General features: G+C 40.0%; 1 protein-coding gene across 7 annotated transcripts in view; it reads right to left on the reverse strand.

The window, feature by feature from the left end:
• The window catches only part of EPS8 (epidermal growth factor receptor pathway substrate 8), a 132494-nt gene that overhangs the window by 72392 nt on the left and 35779 nt on the right, over positions 1-24323 (reverse strand). For 2 of the 7 annotated variants that reach the window (XM_040563199.1, XM_040563141.1), the window contains exon 2: positions 22823-22881. The exons of 2 other annotated variants lie outside the window; for them this stretch is intronic. The gene's annotated coding sequence lies outside the window, so the exon portion shown is untranslated. Of the gene's footprint in view, positions 1-11727; positions 12178-12532; positions 12948-22822; positions 22882-24323 lie in introns of those variants that run through there. 3 more of the 7 variants (XM_040563171.1, XM_040563152.1, XM_040563209.1) reach the window with 3 other exon arrangements.

The raw sequence follows: 24323 nt of genomic DNA on the forward strand, positions 1-24323 counted from the left end.
CCCGGCAGTGCAGAACGACCTGCTTCCCACCATCCCCCAGCAACAAGGGAACCTGAAACTGGTGGCCATGCTCCATGGCTTGGAATAGATGTCATCCCAAGTGCCTCTGGATTTGTATCTTTATTGCAGCACCCATTAGAGCCCTAAAGGTATCTCCTACTCAACGCAGGAACAGACTATTTCTTCCCACTGTTATGGTCGGCAAAAAAAGAAGAGGGGAAAAAAAAAAAAAAAGAATGAAAAGAGAATAAACAGGAGAACACTGAGAAATGCAACTGCATCACACAAATTAAGGCACAGATCAGGGCAATATTTGGACTCTTCATGGCAAGGCTTGTGTGGACAGCCTGCACCACTGGAGCCAGCACCCTCACAAGCTCCCAGGGTCATGGCTTGGATCACTAGCAAAGAGGATCTAGAAGTTGAAGTGGCTCGTGAGTTAGAAGAAGGTCACAATTTGGGGGCATCTAATTGAGTAATACAGGCATTAATAATAGAAATGAAAAGACAAAATCTTCAGCATCTGTCTTCAGAAAATAAAGGTATTTTCAGACCAGATATTAAGTAGTTAAAAATGATATCACAAAGTATAAAACATGCATTAGCCCCTATGTTGATTTGACTTTCAATTTTGTATTTGTACCATTTTAGATTTGTATTTATTGTTCAAGTTCCAAAAGCAAGCTATTCTTGTTCTACTTCAAGGAAAAAAATACCATGTTATGTACTAGTAGCTAATGTACATTGACCACAAATAACCATTTGTAGAATTAACATTTTAGGAGGATACATATCATAATAGACAAGCAATGGTGTGCTTATGTCCATGATGATAGTAGCAAAACAAATGCTTGGCTACATGAAGAATCAGAGATCTGTGATTCACCAGCATGAGTCAACTGCAAAATGAATAAATCACTACGACAATACATTACTGTAGAAAGTTTTATTCTGGTGAATAAGTGGGATTGCCATGTTGCTACTGAACTCTTTTTAAATGGGTGTAGAGGAATATAAATGAGTTAGTGAGCTATAAGAGATGATAAAAAGCTACAAATTAGTCCTTTTTTTTTAACCTTGATTTTTTCCCCTCACACAGTACTTATATATCCTTAGCAGTAAACATTGTACAGCTTGATCTCTTTTCAGGAGAGTTAAGAACAAGAATGTTAAACAAAATTAATTACAAATATACTCACAGACCTTTACTTCTAGGATCTATCAGTTACATAGTGGCTTATCAATAGCATTTGACTATCAACCCACAAGTGTCTTAAGTTGCAAAAGAGGCACAGATCTTTAACTTTTGTCTTTTAGCCTTTAAGTCACCTGTTGTTTCCTCCTGACTCTGCACTACATTCACCAGTTCTTTGACTTGAAGCATCTGCTCCATAACTGTATTATGCTTTCTGGCCTTGTATAAATCACAGAATAATTAGCATTGGGAGTGACCTCTGGAGGTCATCCAGTCCAACCTGCTATTCAAAACAAGGCCAACTTTGAAGTTAAACTAAGATATGATCTATGAGTTGTACAATACAATCAAAATGACTCCTCAAGCCACAAGATATTCTGCAAGTGATCAACAATTAGTTCCTGACTGCTGATAAAATAAGCTATCCCATCTTGGTCCCACGCTTACATCCTATTACTGATAGGATGAACAGGATCAAGAGCAGAAGTAAAGATCTTGCAAGAGCACAGCTGCCAACCTGTGAATCACATGCAGTACACGAGCATTTTAGGAAACCTGTTAGGAATAAAGGGCAGAGAAGAAAGTGGCAGAGCAAGGACAGAAAGCTGCAGGAGCGGAGGAGGAAGGTGGACAGTGTAGTGGGGGAAGGATCGGGGCCAAAAGTCAAAGCAGCATTTCTCTGGTGGATATCAGCATAGCTCAGTTGGCTGACACATGGAGAGGTTCCTGTAAAGCCATTTAGTACGGCTTGCATGGTCCCTGGTGACCCAGAGAACCCAGTTCAGGAAGACATCTGTATTTACAAAAGTCTTGCTGCAGCTGTTTATACAACTCCCCTTAACCGAGGCCTCACTATGGGGCTGAGGGGAGGAGAGCGATTGAGTTACCACAAATGCTGTCCTCTGGCATAGAGCAGGGAATGAACATTTACTATCTATCACAGATGATTTTTCAGGCTGTAATTTTCATTATGGATTCAAAATCATTTTAGATTAGTGCAACTCATGTATATATGTATATATTTATACACGTATAATTCATATATAATATCTTTATATATACACATACACATGTTTAAATAGGCATTGCAGCCCCTCAGTATGCCCTGATACATTTGGTTTTGTCTACACATTGAGGCTACAATAAGAAGCTCTGCCAAGTGGAACAGGCTGTACATTTTTTAATGGTTTGACCATCCTACACCAGAGTTTGTCATAGTTCCCTATCCTGTCACTCAGGATAGCATTGAAAGCAAACTGCATTAGAAGGTGTGTCCAACAGATAGGAACAAGCTTTGCTGTTCACATTGTGACCATACTGGCAAATTGAATAACTGCTGTTCCACCAGCAACAGCAACAACGTTCTGAGCAAATCACAGGTACTATAGCAAATCACATTGCTTAAAATCCCTAGTGATCACAGCAGCCCAAAGAAAACTGAAAACATTCTTCCTATGACCCTTCCACTCCGCAGCACAGCTGAACGACCTTGGTGGTGGGTCATTTCACTGAGGAATTTAAAACACTGTTTCACTATTTGATTTTAATAAATTTACATTTTGGAAACAAAACCAACCTTATTATACATGTTTAAGTCTTGCAATTTACAAGAAGACACAGGAGTTTCAAGAACCCTCCCTGCAAGTCAAGGTAGCAATAACATAACCATCTTAAAACTATCAAACTCAAAACCAAATAAAGAGAATGCAAAACAAAGCAATACACAAAGTGTAAGAGGAAGAGGGTGGGGAGAGTTCAAATCTCACATATGCTTCACTTTGCAAACTACCATAAATCCTTTCATTCTCTTGCAAGTCACATTTAATATTTGGTTTGTTTCTATTTTTCCCCTTTCCCAGCCTCTTAGAGTCTCCCCTTTCTTCTGTGAGTAATCGAAAACTCAATAATTGAGAAGTTGGTTCTAACAGCTTCTTCATATCCAAGAGTGGTGATTTCCAAACTTCTGGATAGTCATGTCTCAGCTTGTTTCACAGACAAGCCTTTGTATTGATTGTTCTATACTTAAATAATCTCAAATTCATTTTAAGCAAATAAATTACTGTATGCCACATCCTCTCCAAACTCAGGGTATGTCTCAAAGCCATGGTAAGAAGCTAGGCCAAGAGCCACAGATCATACAGTAAGTAGCATCAATAAGAAGCTGCCTACAAGCCCAGCCGTTGGCATGGCTGCAGCAGCATCCCAGGAAGCTCTGCTGAGGACAAGCAGCATCAGCCCAGCCTGGTTCGGCTCACCAGCTACTCTTGAACCTGCTTCACCTCCCTCTGCCCCCACACCTGTCCCCTTCTTAAAACATTATATATTCAGTAATTGGTTGAAATTATTCTCTTCACCAATTAATGCTGAATCTCAAAGCTTCTTGCAGCACCCAGACAAGGCATTACTTTAATAATTCCCTGTAGCTCCTCTTTTCCTCATAACCCGTTGCTTATTTACAACATGGTTTTATCTTCTCATGCACTTACTAAAACTATTAACATTCTTGCAATTCTGGCCACAGACAAAATAATAAAAATAAAGTCACTACATTTTGCATATCTAAAAGATAAATAGAAATAAAATGAAGCATTTGAAAACCCTGTGCTGGTCATGTGCTACACTGTACCTTGATTCACTTCTATACATGGTGACAAGTATTTTATCACAGGCATTTTATCAACAGCTCCAGGGCAGCATACAAATGACTTCACCAAATAGCAAGTTTCTTTGAACCTATTTGTTAGATATTGAAATAACGGGGGAAAAAAATGAAGGAAATAACTTCATAAAATAAAAGCACGAATGAAGTACTTTTTCTGAATGCTGTTTCTCTGCAAATTGGTTTACACTTCATTTCTTCTGCAAAAATAGTATCTCCAAAATAAATAAATAAAATGCTTTGAGAGTAAAGGCAGCAGTTCTGGTCTGATAAATAACAACATAAAAAAGGCATCTCTGCACTCAGCAGGTCTGCCTCTGGTGTGTAGTCAAGAGTGACTGCTGCTAACTAGTGAGATAAATAAGGTCTACTACTTCCATGCCTGTTTGCAATAGGATATTAATGCTATTGTAGAGAAACAAACTGAACACTGCTGTGTCATATATAAAGCAAAGTTCTTCATTAATTTTCAATTACATATCCAGATGGTCCCTACTGCACTACTCACTAACAGGTAACGTGATAAAGCAACGATGTCAGAGCACGCTTTGCTCTGCACAAACTTTATGATGTGAAAATGCTCAGGAAGGAAGATCAGCCTACGAGATTGGCAAATGTTTAATCTAGAGCCAAACAGAAACTCCAGCCTCATAAAGCTACTTTTAAACAATCACCATCCAATTCAAGCACTGCAGCTTTTCCTCATGAAATGCTGCAGATACAAGCAATCTTAAATGGGAAAAACTACAGCAACAAAATAACAAGCACATGAGCTAGTACAAAAATATTTAACAAGTGTTTTTTCTTGATGAAGTTTAACATCATATGTGTAGGTTACTCATATAGTATGCAGACTAAAACACACATCTTACGCATAAATACCAGCTCATCACCTCACTCAAGACTATAGACTAGAAAATCTATTTTACCTTGCGATCCTATCAGAATGAGACTAAATAACATTTTACAAGACTGGTTAGTAAGTGATTGAAAAGAAACGGGCCACACAAGTTCTCAGCAATTGGCAAGCTACCACTTTTTAAGAAACTATTACGAATATTAGGAGAGGAAACATATGCTTGAAAGAGAGGTTTTAAAATATTTTAGAGTTTATTTTGACAATACTTAGTATAAATAGCTAGTGGCAGTGTCTGCTTTTTGGAACCTAGATGCTGGAGAGATAAGGGAGCCTCTAAAAGAAGGAACAGACAGCAAAGCAGGAAGCCTGGCTTCCACAGCCTCCCAGGACACATAGACAAAATACATCACTGTTATTTTCTTACCATTATCTGACCTAAAGTTCCTGAAAGCCAACTATTTCTCTTTAATTAAACATAGCATGTACCATATGTACATCTAGATGTGCATGTATCTTAGTATCTCAGTAAAAAGTCAGCGCTGCTATCTAGTGCCACTCTGCTATTTCCTCATAAAGTTCACCCAAAAGTAATGATATGAAGCCTGAAATGTCTTATAAAGAAGTCAAGGAGTATTGTACTCTCTAATCTAAGAAGCCTCACTGAAATAGGAGTAAAATCTTCAGTAAACACCGTTGTTCATCTTACTGAACAGAGTCCAAGTTAGCAGGCAGTATATCTTAATATATATATATATATGTTACTAAGAACCCTCCATTTGTGCTCATGATACATCAGATCCATTTCATTTCATGCCACAAAAGAGCGAATCAAAAACAGGGCAGAGAACAGAAACAGAATCACTCAAAGTTTCACATTATTGTTGGTGTCAGAGCTTTCCATTCCTTCAGTATTTCAAATTTAAGAGGATGGTTGACATCACATCAGCAAAATATTTACTTTACATTGAGAGTGTCTTAAAATGTTGCCAAAGCAGATTAGACCTTGCTGTCCTTTCTGCTGAATCCTCCGGACAGTTTTTGGCATACAACAAAGTAAGCTAAATTAACTTCTCTCAAATTTGTGGCTTTTTATGTCTCAAGCTGCTAAGCCTTTTAGCTACATGAAGCTCCTACAAGAATGAGATGCTGTCCAGGTTTACCTGGCATGGAAGGCTGTGTCTTAATGGGACGAGCACCAGCACAGCCATCATGAGCCCAAGGCAGCTCTGCAGCCTCCATGCCTCAAGGTTCAGAGGAGCTGTGTCCAGTCCAGGACCGAATCCTGCCAGCACCTACCTGCAAGCCAAGGTAGCTCTGGTCAGATCTCCACTCCAGGGGTAAGGAGCAGATGCTTCTCCCACAGGCTTAACTTCCTGCACTTACATATTACTGATACTACCTCTTCTTCTTCACCCTTATAATAAAGGCAGCTGTTTGAGCTGCCCTGAGATGCGCAACATGAGCGCATGTACAAGGAAAAGTATTAAAGTATTAACGGCAGGTGATAGGACTGCAAGTTTGCAATACGTCTTGATACTACTGCAGGCCTGGGATGTGTCGTCTTGGTATGGGAGAAAGTCTGTTTTTGAACACCACTCTGTTAATGCATAGGGATACCACCTATGCATCATCCACTCACATACATGTAACTCTGAACATATGCACTTCAGAAAGTCATAGTAACTCAAATGTCATCATATAAATATCATGAAAAATGTTAAAAATAAATGGTTATTTCAGTGAGAAATTACCGTGAAAGCAAGATATATCACTATTCCAAAGCACAAGAGAACTACTATCTATCTCTCTCAGGACAGGTAAGGGGTTACCCCGCCTGCCACTTTCCACGTTTCTGAAACTTTTTGCAACTTGTTCCTTTCAAAACTCCTAAATCATGAAGTATAGCTTCACCCCAGGAGGTAGGCAGTTTCTCTCTGTGCTTTACTTTCTCTCACATGAGACTTCGCAAAGCATGTGTTCTCAGTCAGGAAGCAAGTGTCAGACTGGTTGTGGGAATATGTTCTTGCATATCCCTGACAGCCTAGTGACAGCACGTGGTTCCCCTTTGTTTCACAAGGAACCACTGTTTTTTTGCCAGTTCTTATGACTCGTATGGAAGACAGAAGTAAACCTTCAGAGTGTATCAGCGGATGCTCCCTTAAATTCACAATTAGTTTCCTTGTTTGGGTTTGATGAGCATAACATAAGTGAGGACATTTTTCTACCTGCTAAACCAACCTTATGTATAATTAGCTTTTGTGTTTGTGCGTTGCCTGAGTCCTGATTACATATCCATAAGGTACAATGAAGAAGTACATTGAAGATGTCTCACAAACTGTTCTATTTCCACGGCAGTGCATTGAGATATTTGGTCCTGTCCTAAAAGGCACAATGCCTGGCCACCACTATACCAACACAGCTGTGTTGTTGCTTGTTGTGCTGGCTAGGTATTTTAGTCTGTATCTCATAAATTTACCACACAGTTGACCTAGCATCTTAACAAGCATTAAGGACATCATCATTTCTGCTTCCATAACTCAACTCTACCTACTGGCCTTTATCCTCTGTGCCACCCCACCACCTCTATTTTCTGTGGCAAAGGAGAGGATGAACAAGGAAAGAAAACAGGTGAAAATAAGGTGATGAAGGAATGTGTTACATATGTAGCAAGAATCCCTTCAATTCCACCTCTCTGAATTTAAAAGTTGTTCTGCCACCTGCATTTTGTATTTCCAATCAACAGTCATTGATCCAATCAACTGCTTTCTGAAATGATTGTGACTAAAGCTTTACAGGGTTCTGTGTTTGTTTAAACAGAACTTTAGAACATCCTTGCCCTTCACTACTCAACCCACCTATTCAAAAAGAATTTGGGTACTTTCCTACCCTTTCCTAGGGAAGTAGAGAAAAAGGAAGTTGCTGAAAAACATGTTTTTTTTGGCCTGAAGTTCCACTAATCCATCCTCATCCAGGAATCACTGCCATCAGCAGGCCCTCAAATGCCTCCTCCAGAGAAGGCACAGCATCCCCACAAGGGAGCAGAGAGGATGCATGCCCGGACTGCACAGCTTGCATGCAAACTGAGCAAGAGCCGCTGCTAATGGGCTCAAAAGCTTAAGAGTCTTCAGTCCCCCTGGAAAAATATGCCCTTGGTTGATTCAAGGTTTCACGTAAGCATTTTCAATATTGAAACAGGAAAACTGTTCAGCAAATGCTTTTGAAATTTAACTCATTCTGGCCAAACGAGAGGTTTGCAGGAGTGTCTGCTGAGCATATAAGGGCACCCCTGCCCCTGCAGACAGACTGAAGGAGCACTGGTTCTGCACGGGCAGGTTCTTGGTTCAACATATCCACTGGTCTGTTATCATTCTGTATTTCTGTTTAAAAAGTTAAAAAATTGTGTGTCCTAATTCATAATCAGTATGATAGTGCTGGATTTTTCAAGCATTTGCTAGTACAAACAGAATTAAAATGCATTTAAGCTCAGCTGCAAACTCTGATTTTAGTATACACTAAATTCGTGTAGCAAAATAAATAACAATATTTTTTCTAGGCTAATTCTGGTGTTTGGACAGGTGTCTGGGATTTACATGACATGATGGTTACTGAAGTATTCACATCTGGGCATTAAAGCTGTCACCAACTTGTAATATTTTTCCCTCTCTCCTTATTTGGATAAACCAAAACACCCACTCTCATGTCTCAGATTTATCTCTGACTGAGCACAGAAGTGAATAACCTGATTTTTTCTTCCAACTCAAAACACGTAAGTGATTAACAGCACACTGTACTTCTATACAGTGCTGAAAGGAGGTCTCTCCTTGTGAAGACAGACCTTCCGTTTCTTTTTACAAGGAAAAAAAAAAAAGAGAGAGAGAGAGAGATGGAAGAAAAAAGGAAGTTCTCCAAGAAGAAAGAATTCTTTTACTTGTGTTTCTCCATGCCTCTTTCATCACAACTTAAATTTGCATACCCTGTTTTTTCCTGAGAAGAGAACTGGTGACTGGAAAATCAGTACTGATAAATGGAAGGGGAAAAAAAAAAAAAAAGGCATTTAAAACAGAAAAACCATTGAGGTTGAAACCTTATTCATCAAGATTTCTACTCAATCCTACTCCTAGAAAGGCTGCTACAAGCCAGACCTCATCAGTTCCCTCCTCATTTTGTCTTTAGCTCCACACTTTCAATTACAAAGTTTTCACTAGCCAGGCTCTTAAATATGAGTAAAATTGGCAGACTGAAGGACAGCAAAGATAAGGCTGAGGAACACTGAAGGCAAGCATCCTGCTTGGCCCTGCTGGAAGTACTGGCTCAAGGGGAAGAGGCAAAGCACCAGACAGTGTGCAAATGCTGAGGGGAACACCAGGTCACTGTTGCCCATGGTGGTAATCAAAGAGTTAAAGGACAGCTAATTACCTAAGGATAACAATTCCCATGCTTGCAATTCAAGGATTGCAAAAATACCATATTTTTTCTTGTATACAGTTTCACATCCCATAGTTTTCCTCCTCTGTTCCAATAAAAATCAGCTCTGCTAAGTCAGAACATGACCACGGCCTGTCAAAAGGGACTTGTCTCCCAGCTCAATTAGTTAACCAGTGTAATTGCCAAACATCTCCCTTACCATTGGTTTTCTGTTTTTATATCAAATTGCAGCTTAAAACACCAGTCAGTTCTACGCATTTTTGGTATTTTATATGTTGAGAGTTATTAACTACATGGACTTAGATGCATGCAAGCCACCTAAAAAATTCAGACAGGAAGAAGTTGCTGATGGCAGAGGTGAAACTGTTGACACCTTTGACAGAGAATAATTTTTAAAAACCTAAGCAGGAGCAAATGGATGGCAGCACCAGCTTAAATACACTTAAATACACTGTAACCACTCAGTTTTAGGTGGCTGTTAAACCAATAAATCTCTGCAAAATCCAAGAAGGATACTGTAAAATAACCTATATATTTATTTTGTATTGTGAAGTTATAATGTTGTGTGCCCCCCCCCCCCTTTTTTTTTTTTTTTTAAACTCAGAAAGCATAGTACAGGGGGATTATTTACTTTGGTATTTAAGTAAACAAATTCTTAATACAGCCCTTTTATCAAAACAAGTAGTAACAGAAGCTAGATAACTGCAAAGACATTAAGATGCTAAAACGTTTATTCTGGTGAATCCTGGTACTTCGTGGGTTTTGGTTCTAAGAGTGCTTTTGTAATCCTTATAAACAGAACTGCTTTGAAACAAAAATGCCCATAATGAAGAAATAAAATACAGACTGGCAACCCTACTGTACACCCACTTCAAAGCATCTCTAGGAGCAGACTGTTCTCTTCCAGACTTATAGCTGCTATTACACAAAGCCTTTCCTTCTCAGTGTTTTGCAATTAAAAAATAAAAGATTAATTATTAAATCTAGCTTTTGCTGCTTCATCCTTTTTAATCATTCATTGAAAGTAATTCAAGCTTCATGAGTTTGAAGCAAGTATTCTTCAATGCCACACACCAATATAAATCTCAGAACAGGCATCACAGTAACAAGAAGAAAAAAATCAGGATTCAGAAAGAAACTAGAAAAAAAGTTGTATTTTTTCACATGTTCAGGTGCACAGTTACAATAAAATGTCCACAACTTTTCAAAGTAAAAAACAAGCTTTATTAGTGCACAAAATTACACACTGTAAAATTAACCAAAGCTAGCTTTCTAAAGCAAAATAATTAAAAACATTGCTGGAAAAAGTAACTTTGTTTCAGTTGAATCTGCTGAACTCTAAGTAGTATTCCTCCTTTGCACTAAAGGAAATTATATGATATTTTAAAAACATAGAGGATTTGATGTTTCCTTTTTCAGGAAAGGAGAAGGGGAATGCTGGGTGAAGGGGACATATAGGAAATTGAGGGACAGAATAAATCCGAAGGCAGGACAGCAATCAGTGGTGTATCTGAAGTACTCATCACCTCTCATGAGGTTGTGGTCAAGTTCACAAAAATAGTGCTCTGAATTCAAGGTACTCAGAGACAGGGGAACTGGAAATCGTTTAACATAGCTCGGTATGTTAGCTCTGCACATTGCTCCATAGATTCAGGGGATCTCAAAAATACATACAAAAAAAATCCTCTCAAACACATCAACTAGGGTTGTTTGCAAATTAATACATTTATCGATGTGAAAATATTCATAGTCATTTAAGCTATTCAACACAAATATTATAAAATAAAATACTGAAGCATCAAAATTAAACATACCAAATTGTGTAAAACAGAACCAGAAGTACTAATATCAGTGGAAAGTGACCAAGTATAGTACTTTCCCAGAAATTTTTTCAATTCAAACTTATAAAATGTCCTTTAAATGGCTATGTAAAATCTCCAGAAGACATGTCATTCTAAAGCAATATTTATTATTTTTTTAAAATATCATATGAACTATTGAAAAAACAACATATCATGAAAAGCAGACAGTGAAACAAATAGGGATTTTTCATCTTTCTCTTCTGTCATTTGAAGCAGGATTTGAGTATACATAGTTCATGCACAAAGCCACTTCTACTGCATCACAACATTCATTACTGGGACTGGCAGAACACTGGAGGCAAAAACGTTGCAGCTGCTTCAGCAAGCACTTGGACTGCAGGCCAAGCAGTATGCATTTAGTACCATTAGTATTCACAAAGTTATTTCTTAGCAATTTAGTCAAACATAGAATATGTGGTCAAACCACTCCTTAATTAGATGACTAATTCCGATGGTCAAACAATAATATCCAGCAGAACACTTACATCTGAAGACCAGAAAGACTGCTCTCACAAATGAACTGAGAAGCCAAAATGATCAAAATGTACTTGGAAAAAATAAAAAATAATAAATCTAGCATAATTATTTTTAAAGGGCAAATGTCATAACAGTAGAAGAGTAACACAGCACAGTTGGCTCCATTAATTTCTTGCAGGTTGATTCCAGATGGCGAAGGATTTCTATCCTGCTCACCACCTCTGCCTCCTAGGAAAAACTGAGCACATACCTGGGAGCATCTCTCTGTCCGTCTGCCACCCATGCACCCCTGCCTTCTGAGGGACCAGCCTGGCTCCTGGACCAGGCTGCTGCTGTTTTCACCAACAGCAGGACCTGAGCTGGCGACAGCACAGGTGTGGCCCCACGCTCACATCCATGAGTCACTGCTGTATGATGGCTGCCACCGAGCACCACGGCAGACTCAGAACCCAAACCTCTTCCTACAGTTAACAAGAAGGAGCTGCCCAGTCATCAAATGTAACCACATGCTTCTCCTAAGTTGAGCACAATTTTCTCTGATCCTGTAGCAATGTTCTTGCTGTCTTCTTTGGCAATTCAGTTGCATGAGAAGAAATCAATGGTTGGCAGCTTTATCAAATTAACTCCAGTGTTTCCTCCACTGCAAACAGTGAGGGTACAGTACACGAAATAGCACTCAAAGTCCAGTTCAAAAGGAAAACTTTAAAAAAAAACAAAACAAACAAACACTATAATATTCAGCTTTCTCAGGGTGAAAATGGCCTGGCCAAACATGACATGACTACAGCTAGGTGGACGCAGCCATAATCCTGTCTCTCCAGTGCACAAAATGAGAGTACAAAGTGTTTCTATAAATACTGGAAAGAGTTTCTATTACTGGAGTACCGCAAAATACAGACTGAACAAGGTGTCATAAGTTAGTTTGGACTTAGACCTTTTGTATTGCTCAAGAATGCATTGATAAGTACTTCAACCATTTCCAGTTAGAGAAAGAAAAAAGAAAAAAGCTTACTGGAGAAACAAAAATGATAACAGTACCTTAAGAGCAAACATACCTGGATCCACTGAAATCTACTTCCTGCTCTGGGACAAGGAGCCCCTTCCATGTCACTATGGGATGGGCAGCTGTTTTCTTCCTACTTTTAAGTCCCTGATATTCCTAAATGAGGTAGCTGGGAGCCGGCACTGGGCGAGCTGCCAGCCTGGAACAATCAGCTGAGCCCTGACTCACCGCCAGCCCCTGCCGTGCTGCCAGAAGCATCCGGTCCTCAGCACCAGATTTAGGAAGCCCGGATAGGTACAAAGCTCTTTGCCTTGTGGGCTTTGCAAGGTTTCAGATGACAGCATGAGAGAAATAAGTGTTTTGTTTGTTTCACTCAGCTCACATTAAAAATGCAGATAGCAGGTGACAAAGGGTGTTGGCTGAGTACTGCCCTAGGGATGGGTGAAAAGCAGCAGGGGAAAGTCAACAGGACCTGTAATTAAACCACAAAGAAATTCTTGGTCTCAACGTCATCTTAGTCACTGTCATGGACACAGCAAAATGAAAATGAGCACACAGCTCACTAAGCTACTGTCCAGATTGGTCACAACTATTTATCAAGATCCACTGGAAAGGAAGGGAAGAGAGAAAAATACCTGGAGGTCTTGTGTTGAGAGACCAGACCCTGTATCAAGCACAGGACACCTATGCCCCTCACACTCTACCTGCACTCCTTGTTCTGTGGAGAAGAAAGGTGTTTTAGAAAGGTGTTTTAGGTACCTTTTCCCACTTCCTTTCTCCTGTCCGGGAGACATGAAGCTGGCTATGACCTCGTGGTGTATCTCCCAATTCCTTACAGAGGATTTGTGTGCTGCAGCAAGCACAGTAACACCCACATAAAAGAATGAATGAGGGAAAGCAGCTGTGCATAGAGTCACTGTAGGGACAGGGCCCGGACACGGTCGCACACCCAACCAAACCCACGCTATGATCCTTCCCAAAGGGCCCATCTTCTTACCTCCCCCTTCCCCAGTTCCAGGAAGCCCATGGCCTACAGCCCCATACACCCTCTTAAAAAGAGCTCCTCTCCCCTCCTCATAAATTCATGGCTATCTTCAGTGCCCATTGACAGACTTAAATCCTAAATAAAGATTACAGCTGAAACCAGTGACTTCACTAAGCCAACACAAAAATATTTGAATGATCTGTTAGGCTAGATAAAAATCCCCCAGAGAAAAGACTCTACACCTTCCTACTTCCCTGTCAGTACCACAGATGCCTAACTTGCTCCCAGCTGAAAAAAAGGTTATTCCCACAACAGCAGCAAGTGTCAGATGGGCCATGGACACAGCTGAACAAAAGTGCAGGCATCACTTCAAGACTTCTTCTAGACCAAAGGCAACACCACTCAGTTCCACCTTAGAGATGTCCCAGTTCCACTTGTACACATCATCCCTATGAAAGGTTATCCTCACTGCTATTAAAAAAAAGAAAGGCTATATCTTCACAAGGATGTCTTATTCCTCCCTCCTCAGCACTGGATTCGTTATGGACCCTCTCTAATTCATATCTCAGTGTCTCATTTTCCCAGCCTGTAAAAAAGCTGGAACATTCCTGCTTGTTCTCACCACAGGCTGGCATTAGAGCTCCTCTGTCAATGGTTAAAACAATTTGGGATGAAATTCAGTATGGAAACATCCTTTTATTTTAGTGCAGCATTCAAAACAAGTAGTAGTTCATCATTCAAAAACAAATTCAGCTTGATTACAAATGATATAAGCAGTACTAAAAACACTATATCCAGGTCAGAAGTTCTCTCCTTCAATACAAAACTCAAAAAAAGTTATCTGCTGTAGAATCTGCCACCAAACTTTTATTATACACTGAAAGATGTTAGAAGCAATGTGCTTCATTACTTTTGGGGAAAAAAAAATAAATAATCTGAACACCTATAAAGGAAATCCTTAGGATTGAGGTTGTATACTCACAGCTCACATTTTCATTATCTGAGAGGAAACAGATTCTGAAGTTCTACAAAATACAGCCAATATTAATGTTTTAAGTTCCCCCAAAGTCATCTTTTACAAGACACTTCATTTCCAGTAAGTTATAAATGGTCAAAGGGCTAACAGTCTGATATCTATCAATAGTGTATGACACAGTCATTTTTCGTAACAAACTTTGCCTAATGATAATTGATACCAAAACAGCAAATAACACATTCTTTCATAGCTAATAATACATTCTTTCAGAACTCCACCTCAAATAAAAATATTTTAAACACACAGTCAGGTATTACTGACACTCAAGATGCTGCTTGACTTCTTCCCTAAATGACAAATAACTTTGCATAGCAGCAAAGAGGTGTCGTCTTCTTATGAGTTAGGTATTGTGTGAAGTTCCTCACTGAGTTTTCCAAGGGCGTTAACCAAGAATTCCTTCACTTAATAAGCAAACATTTACCTTGCAAATTCATTGCATTATAATCTTACAACGATGAATGTCACTGTAAAAGGGGAGAAGAAAATCAAAGTTTGTCTGCTCACAGTAGCAGTGTTAGTTTAACTCAAGGAATCACGAATATAGTATTAACAAAACATGAAATCACTGCATATTTCAATGTAAAGAACTTAATTGTCTAGATATTTGCCTTGTAAACTAAAGAGGTCTTTTCAAAACCTCTAAGGCCGAGGTCAATTTTATTATGTTGTGATATCACAAATTATAAGGACTTTTAAAAGGAAAACCCATTGCCATTTTTTTAAGAGTACAACTCCTAAAAATAAAGAAACTCCTCCCTCCATGAAAAAATGGTAATTTAAATTTTCAAAGCAGACCAGAAAAGAGAATTCCTTGTGAAATGAATACAATGTACAGGATTACTTTGTCCAGACTGCTTTGAAAAATCCCAGTGCACACATGTAGGAACCCTCTGGATAATGTAAGCCAAGCACATGAAATCACTAACATGTATTGTGCTGGCATCCCTTAGCATTTCAACAGCACCTATTAAACACCTATAGAACTTGTCAAAGGGATTTTCTAAAGAGATTTTTTGTAAGCACCGAGGCATAAGCTTCCTATGTACACCACAAAGTTCATCTCACAATTTCTATCGACAGCACACAGTCACGCTGTTACTTCAACAGCAAACATAGCATGTAACACCCACGTATGGAGCAATTTGGAGCACCAAGTGGCAGGTTGTGCATGTCCTGGAAGTAACAGGAAGACAGGACACCTGTACCCAAAGCTTAGCTATGCCAGGCCACCCGGGTTCTAGGTACAAAGCCAGTAGGCTAAAGGGCTGGTTAAAAGAGGCTTGTGAACTACTGACCTCACCTGAGCAATTTTTAGGAAAATCCCAGAGTAGACAGCAGATGTTCAAACCAAAGGTGAAGCGTCAGAATAGCAATAGATTTCAAGAACTGCTCCCACTTGCAATAACCCAAGGGATAAAACCCCATATTTAAAATAAATTATAAACAGTGCCTGCAAGGTTTGGCTGATTTTTCTGATTCAATAATGAGAGTTTCTTTGCCAGCAAAGAGTGGAAATGAGCCCAGGGAAGAGAGAACAGAGAAAGTGACCCCCCCGTACCACACACGCACACAGATGGAGTACACGGAAGTGCAGAAAGAAGAAACAAATCAGAGGGAGGGAACAGGGGAAGTTGACTGGCTTACAGCTGCTTGAGTAATTTTATTTTCCATACCAATAACAAGTTAAACATTTTCAGATAAACATGTTTTTTAAAAGTAATGGGGAAAAAATCTTTATGACTGATGATTTTTCTAATGACTTCCTATGACTTTCTAATTTTTCAAATAATAGAATCCATTAAGCAATGAACTAGTTTAAAATAAGATGCTATGTTTCTAACTGGTCACACGATAGAAAGGTGTTCTGTTTTTAAGACAATGTGAGTAAGAATAATAACTAAGTAGAAAGAGTTCTGGTCTGGATTTCTTTGGGCCTCTTCTCAAAACATGAATAAGATGAAGCAATTTAACACCTGTAGGAGAATGTTGTTTTTTTAAGCACAAAGAAAATATCAGTAAGAACTATATGAAAAATTCTTACACACGAGAAGGAAAACTCAACAGCATTATTTAAATGAGAAAAACTATGGGACAAGAAATAAGACAGAATGAGATCACTTTTGAGACACACAACTGTAACAACTTGAGTGTTTGATCTACTTGCTTTAATATTTTGCATCTGCTAGCAGTCAATACTTCGTGATTGACCACATAATGAAGCAGGTGATCCTGGTGACCTTTGCTAAGAACATCAGAAAGTCCCTTCCTAACCCTGCTGAGGGATCAGCATGAAAACCAAAGAATGACACCCTCCCTGTTTAAAAACTGAAATCTTTGAGTGGTGCTTACAGAACAGCATTATAAAACTGTGCAGGTGTACAAACGCCTTGCCAGCATCCTGAACTTTACTCTTCCTTTTCTTGGAAGGAATTTGTGTTTCCTTATCTGCTGTATTTTTCTGCATTTCATCTCTATTAATTATTAGCTGTAACCAGCTGCACATCCGTCCAAACAGGCAGGTGCCAAAGCCCATGGATTCCTGAGGCACTCTCAGGAGCACGTAATCCTACTCAACACAATTCAAGCCTATCAATAAGATGTCAGCTGTATCAGATCCCTATTTATCAACAATTAAGCCTACAGAGAAAGTAGCCATCGGCCCTCCCTTGCCTGAAATGCTTTTTGGCTACAGAAGACAAAGCACAGACACAGCACTGTGTTACACACTGTACGTTGCACAGCTGCTGTATGGTAGCAAGGGCTCTCAATTGAGCCGTGGAAAGGACGCCGACAGGGATTAAATCGGATGGGTATTAGGAGCTTGGTAATGAACATGATGCCTCGCCACACACCCAGTTTCAAAACAGGGCAGCATTTGCCATAGAAGCCAGAATTGCAGGTTTGCTTTGACCTAACCATAGTGCAATGGAGGAGTGAAATTTAAATTATGCCAGCAGGAAAGTGGCTATTCTGAAATACTCTGTGAAATCATGGACTGTGATTCAGCCCTACATGCCTGTCTTTCTGACTAGTACATGTCTCTGAATAAGTGACTGCAAGGAGGAGAGCAGCAGCAAGTGGCACAATGCCAGCCTTGACAAGCGGGTCCCACTCCAAGGGTTCCTCTCCTTACAAGAGAACAGCAGGTAATTCGTCAGGCAGCTGCCTGGTTACTTAACACATACTGCCCACACAATACAAGAAAACGGGTTAGGTACAGAGGAAACAGACATGGGCTTTGTGTCTCAAAAAAAAAAGAAAAAAAGCAACAACCCACATACACCATCATAAGCACATACAGCTGTGGCTCGATACCCAGTTGATTCAGTGAAGTGGCAATCTGCAACAACTGCCCTGCAAACCCAAAACTGTCATCCCACACTAAAAAACAAAACTGAAAGACACTGTTCTCCTTTCATATTGTCCAGTGAAATCTCACATTGTGCAACTTCATCACAGCAGTGTCTGAAAAGATGAATGGAAATTGGTTTGATGTATGTTTGGTAATTAAGTATTAAAAATTAAATACAAACAAATGTAACCTCTAGCTCATTGCTCCTTGTAATCCTGTATTTAATACTAGATGACTGAATGCTATTCGGTTACACAGGGCACTGTACAGAGCTTTCAGAGAAAAAACTGTTTGTGAATAAATATCAGAAAGCAGCTTTTAAAAACTTCTCCCTCTAAAGAAATCTTCCCAAACTCAGTAGAAAACACTAAGAAACGCTGCATGGCTTACAGTAAGTCATTTCAACTCACTTACCAAAAGGATTGCCAAAGAAAAAAAAAAAGTTAATTCTCCTAGGAAATCCATTTATAGCCTAGGCTGCATTAAACAGAAAACCTGTAGGTAAAGAAACTGGCAACAGTCAATTATAGTAAACACTCTGAGTTTTACATTTTCTGTATGTCAACTGATCTTTCATCTAGAGTTTCAAAATAAATAAAATGGAAGAAATTTCCACCTCCAGAAGGCACCAAGGAGTATTTCAGATTCTGCTACAATAGCTACAATATGAATTGAGGCACCATAATAAAGCCTTCGTTGTTTTATCTGCTAAGACTGTAGTACTTGACAATCGGGTTTCTAGCAATTTCAACATTTTGCTATCTATCACATCTTTATTGGATCAACCATTACAGTTTTGAACCTTCATCAAGTATTGCAGCAATTAACAGAGGTTATAAACCTCTTCAGTTCACACTGTACCTTACCCTGTTCACAGATCCACATTTCCAGGAACAAAATAGCCCTGCACACCTAATAAAAAATAAACCAGGTACTAGAACATTACTCGCAACTCCTCATGGACAGTACCAAGCAGAAGAAACTGAATATTTTATTCAGCAGTAATGATACTGGCTCATGCTACTAATTCATCATAAAAGTTGCACATTCAGTCAGTCACAGGTATTAACAGAAATACATTATTCATCTAGTTCTGAGTGAGAAACCACAGATAACACAAGACTACACAAAGATAACACAGACCGATCAGCATTTCTGCTTAAAATTTATCATTGTGCTGAAGTACTGTTGTTAGGATTTTTGTATTTTATCTTTTGGAAATATTTGTAAAGTCCAAGGAAAAGAACCTGTTTAAAACAAAAACAAAAGAAAGCTACTTCATCCTATATATCAGTACAATCTAGAAAAGATATTGAGCATTTCATTCCTTAGACAGCTCTGCTCCCTCTCCAAATACCCACTCTGTAGGCCTGGCATACCCTGCCAATGCCTTTCAATGCTCTCCATGTTTGCCCGCACATATGTAAGCAGGAAGGGAAAGAGTTTTCCCCTCTGCTCTCCTGCCAATTCCCTCTGTTCAGGCCCAACTTGTGAAGTTCGAAAAACTCAAATCAGAAGCCAGCACGCTCCATGAGAGTACTGCTGCACTCCTTAGCCAGCCCCAGCCATTTGCTTAGGAAGGCTTTTCTGAGCTACTTCTGCTCAACAGCTGTGTGGAAGGACACCTGTTTGTCCAAGGGCTTGCAGATAAAGGTTTTTCACTTGCTGAGTGGTGCACAACTTTTAGTCTTTACTAGGTCAAATGCCAAAAACTGAATGCTTGCTCTTTGCCTGCAGCTGATTTACAGATACTGCGTGTTTATAATCCAAAGTCGAAGCAGGCATTCAAATGAGTACCAGATCTTAATAACCATATTTTAACATTACTAAGGATTTTAAAGGAAGATAACAAGGTATTGTCAGTTCTAAAGCAATTGCATTCCCCAGCTAAGTTCTCTGATTAAACACATGCAAGAAAAACAATACACTTCAAGGGGGAAAAAAAAGAGCATGTATTGACTCCTCCTGCCAGCCGTATTTTCTTAACATAAGCCAACATCAATCAATCTCTTCACTCAGTGTGCAATTCACACCATCTCCATGTGGAACACATTAATGAGTTGCTATTTAAAAAAAAAAATCTGTATTTATCAGGTGCACAGCAATAACGGGTTCTAGTATACACAGTACTATTTTCTATATACTGAAGAAAAACTATGACATTCTTCTCTCACCACACAAGAATGGGCACTTCATTTCAAAGATACTGTGCTAGCATCGAGTAACAAATACAAGCTTACAAAGCCAGTCTGGGTGTTTTTTTGTTTCAATGTTTTGTTTTATCCCTTCTCTGTACTTCTGCCAGAACTGAATTTAGTGTTAATTAAAGTGCTGATTTGGCGCTTACGCTAAGGATGCAGCAGTGAGGCAGCTGTGCTGTTGTCCAGTGATGCTCAGAGACCATAATGGTAAAACAGAGAACAAGAAGCTTGTACCAGAGCCTCCTGAGCTGCTGAAGAAACGTGTGGACTTAACCCGCTGCATGAAGCCTCCCATAAGTGTGGGACTGTCCATGGACATCATTTACCTGACCACTGATAAAAGGTATTCTTTGCGGCTAGAGACCATGCCAGATCCCTGAGACTAGAAATAACATATGACCCTTCTATTACGAAATAGGAGATTTTTCAGTGGCAGAAGAGGCTGTACTGTTTTGGCCCTCCAAAGGAGGCTGTCCCTTCTAAAAAGAAATGATATCTTAAAAATTACATGCTTTGCTAAACATTTGGTATTTTGTGGTGAGTAAAATTTGGTTGGTAACAAATGCTTTTCCATAGATCTATGCACATACCACAGCACAAGCCCAGTCCTCCCACTATAGTCTTGGTGAGGAAGAAACTGGAGAGAAGGAAAACATCAGAAGCTACCTGCGGATAAGACCAGAAAGCTGCAGTCCAATAATCAGCTGGGTTTCATACCCACTATGCAACTTACTAAGACCATTATTAAGCACCAAAGCCCTTACATTAAGTTATGAGAACAATGAATGCAGTCGGTGAGTGGCCATTTGTTGTTCTCAAATGTTGCCATAAATGCATTTTGCAAAGCAGCCTTAGCAGACATGCTCCCCCCTCCTCTAGGTACAAACAAAATAAGAAATGATGCATGTGCACTGGGGCAAAAAGGAAGCATTGACTCCTTTTGTTGATTTGAATAAGCCACATCTCTTCCTCTTTAGTTCATCCCTCTGAAGAACACTGATCTACCCCAATGCTACAAACAAATAAGAAAGAGCTGATGATAGAGGTTCATCAAAGTGTCAGGACAAAAAAACAGGCAGCCAGCACTGCATATGGTTTCTAGAAAGCTAACTGCAGTTCATCTCCCCATTAGTTTATACAACCTACTTCTGAACACCTATCCGTACGTCAGCACAAAAATACTGCTTGCAGCCACTTAGCTCTCCTCTCCCCAGACTACAGCATGGCACAACAGAGGAAACTGCAAGGGTATCCCAGAGCCCATGCCAGGACACTTCACTTTGTTTTTTTTCTTTTTTGCCTTCCCCTTTTTTGGCAAACAGCAGCCAGATACTGCCCTGGTGTTACCAGGTCTCCTGATAACGTGAAATTCACACTTTAAAGAGCCCACTGACAGATGGATTCAATTTAAACCATGTTTATGAACAGCTGCTGCTGATCACAGGCTTGTAAAGCAAACCCATTCATCACAAAATATTTCAAAAGAATGAACTGAAACGGAACAAATGAATTCAAAGAAGTAGGGGAGGTGCAGCATTAGCCTTGGAGAATATGTCAGTTGGTAAGAAAACATGAACATGGTACTGCTATTAATTTATTCCTGTGAATGCTGGCTCCACTCTATTAGTGGCATTCTTCAGATTCTCAGAATGCCAGGTGAGAATCTCGCATAATGTATTAGAAGACATAATTAAATATCTCCTCACTGAAGGAAGTTTTTAACTAAGCGAGCCACTGAAAGGAGTTGACAGTGTGTTTAAATTGTGCTGGTGGAAGCCTGAAGATGACAAGCTTCAAAACACTGTGGGAAGGAGAGGAGGTCACCTCCCCAGGTGCTCTCAACCAGCACGAAGTCCTCTCGGGTCTGCACGGGGCCATGTGCTCGGCCTTCCTCGGCTTCACTTTGAGTACTAGAAAAGGTGTTACTGCTTCTGCAAAGTCTTCATCTTCCTCTGTGATTCTCTACTATTGCTTCAGTCAAGATACATGACAATCTTCAAAGCATTTAGCCTCACAAGTGAAACCACCAAGCATGATTCTTCCTATTTAAGAGATGAGGAGCTGACACAGAACTGAATAATTCACACTTAATGTGAATCTTTTCTTAATTCAGGAATTTTTTCTTAAATTTTCTTTTTCCTTAATTCAGGAATTATGCAGCACAATTAGACACTTTAACTTCACTGTGTTTGTCATGGCCACCGGATCATCTCTAGTGACTCAGTTTTTCCTAGGCACTTCCTAGAAGTTATATACGGAGCAACTTTGCCAACTCTGGGAACACAGGCAATGCACAGGGAAAGAAATTCTCCGAGAGCTGCCTCAGGTGGGAATTCATTCCTACCAGCTCCACTGGGTTTTCTGGTGTGGGAAAACATACAGGTCATAGAAGCAGACATGTATTTTGCTGAAAAAATGCTTGTTATTCTCAGCCTAGCAGCAATGCTATAGAACTTGAAATCAATCAAAATTTCCAGGACCTTCTTGAAAGCATCTCTTTACCTACAAGTAATATTCATAACATCTTCAGATAACTGTACCGTCAAACTATACTGGTAACAGTGAGACTTCATTGAAATTTTAAAGCACACACACCTCGTGTAAAATACTCCTACATGTATTCTAATTTGCACTTTTGTATCAGAATGCAGTTACCTTACATTTTCATATATTAATGAAAAATAATCATATATTTTGAACTGCAGTGAATTTCATATTTGGTTGTAGTAGTTATTGACAAAAGGAGGTTAAGAAGAAACAATACTTACATGCAGGCAATTCCTAGTTCTTTTCCTCTCTCAGTACAGAAAATGTAATCTTTGAAACACTAGGGGAAAAAAAATAAAACCACCTTTCAGATAAATAACATTTCCCTCTTTCCTTCCGCAGAGCACCCTTGTTAGTGTATTCCCATCCCTGCTAGCCTTACTCATGCCCAGGTAATGAAGATCAGTGTCACCAGCTTGCGCAAGTGGGGCGTATCAGCTGGCCTGCAACTCCCCCGTCCACACACACCTCCCTGCCATCGCCCAGCCCCTGCTAGTAATAGAAGTAATGCAATGCACTGTATATGAGCGTTGGGTGAAGATCGTGTCAACGACTAGCTCTACAACAACAGCTTTGTTTCTTGACTCATCCTGGGGAGCAGGAGGACCGCTGCCTGAACACATGCTCTGGTGCCGTGTGACAGGCAGCTTGTTTCACACATGAGAAGTAAGTCAGCCATGCACACTTGCCCTCAGGCCCTCCATGAAGGCTGCTCATTGCCACAGCAACCTCCCAAAACATGGGCGGGCACCAGCCCCAAGAGCTGCCTTCCTCAGGGAGTGAGGAGGAAGGGTGCTTCCCCGCCTGCGCCCCGCGGGGGGCTTGCTTGCTTGCTTTTGTTTTGATGTAATTGAATCTCATTGCTAATTTAATTTTCATCAGCTCAGCGTGCGTGCCCAAAGCAGAGAACGGACAGGGTTACACATTAAACAAAAACATCTTTTTTACAGCCATGGTTACGAGGGATGAGAAGAACCAGCTCATGTGGAACCCCTCCTTGCCACATGGCTGGGCAAATGTCACATGCTTACACATACCTACCAACACCTCACCTTCCCTATGTACTAGAAATAGCTGCTGGAAAGTAAACACCACACCTGTAAGCAAAACCCAAACCTGTTTAACTACCATTTCTTCTTCCTCCTCAACCCCCCTCCCGCTGCTCCTTTTCTTCACATCCACTTTCCCTCCCCGGGAGCTTAATGGCTCTGGGTAGGTTAAGAAAGTCTGACCTAGATGGTAAAAATAACTGTTAACTCAGCAGAAATGAAAAGTGGAGTGTCTCTTCTCTCCCTCAGCCTAGAAGGAACAAACCAAAACCTTTCCCCAAGTCACCGCAGGAAAGAGATTATGAGCATTTCTAAACCTTTTCAGCCACAAAGCACGAGATGAAACACTGTCGGTAACAACAAGCTGTCGACACCCTGCAAGCAGCCGGTCTCTCACTTGCGCTACCAATCCTTCACCTGCAGCAGGGCACATGGGAGGCAGCACCTGCACCACATGCGACGATGGCTCCTGTAATACCCACATTTCCCTATTTCTCCAAAGGCAAATCCTCCCCCCGCCCCCCCGAACGGCCAGGTCTTGAATGTCTTGATGGGAGAAAGCCCTCCCTACCTTTAGGATCTAAAACAGAGCATAAACATGTGTTTTGAAACACAGGATCAAAAGGAAAAAAAAAAAAAAGAACAAAAATAACCACATACATAATGGTTCTTA

Source organism: Cygnus olor, chromosome 1 (assembly GCF_009769625.2).
Source record: "Cygnus olor isolate bCygOlo1 chromosome 1, bCygOlo1.pri.v2, whole genome shotgun sequence".
Classification (NCBI taxonomy): Eukaryota; Metazoa; Chordata; class Aves; order Anseriformes; family Anatidae; genus Cygnus; species Cygnus olor.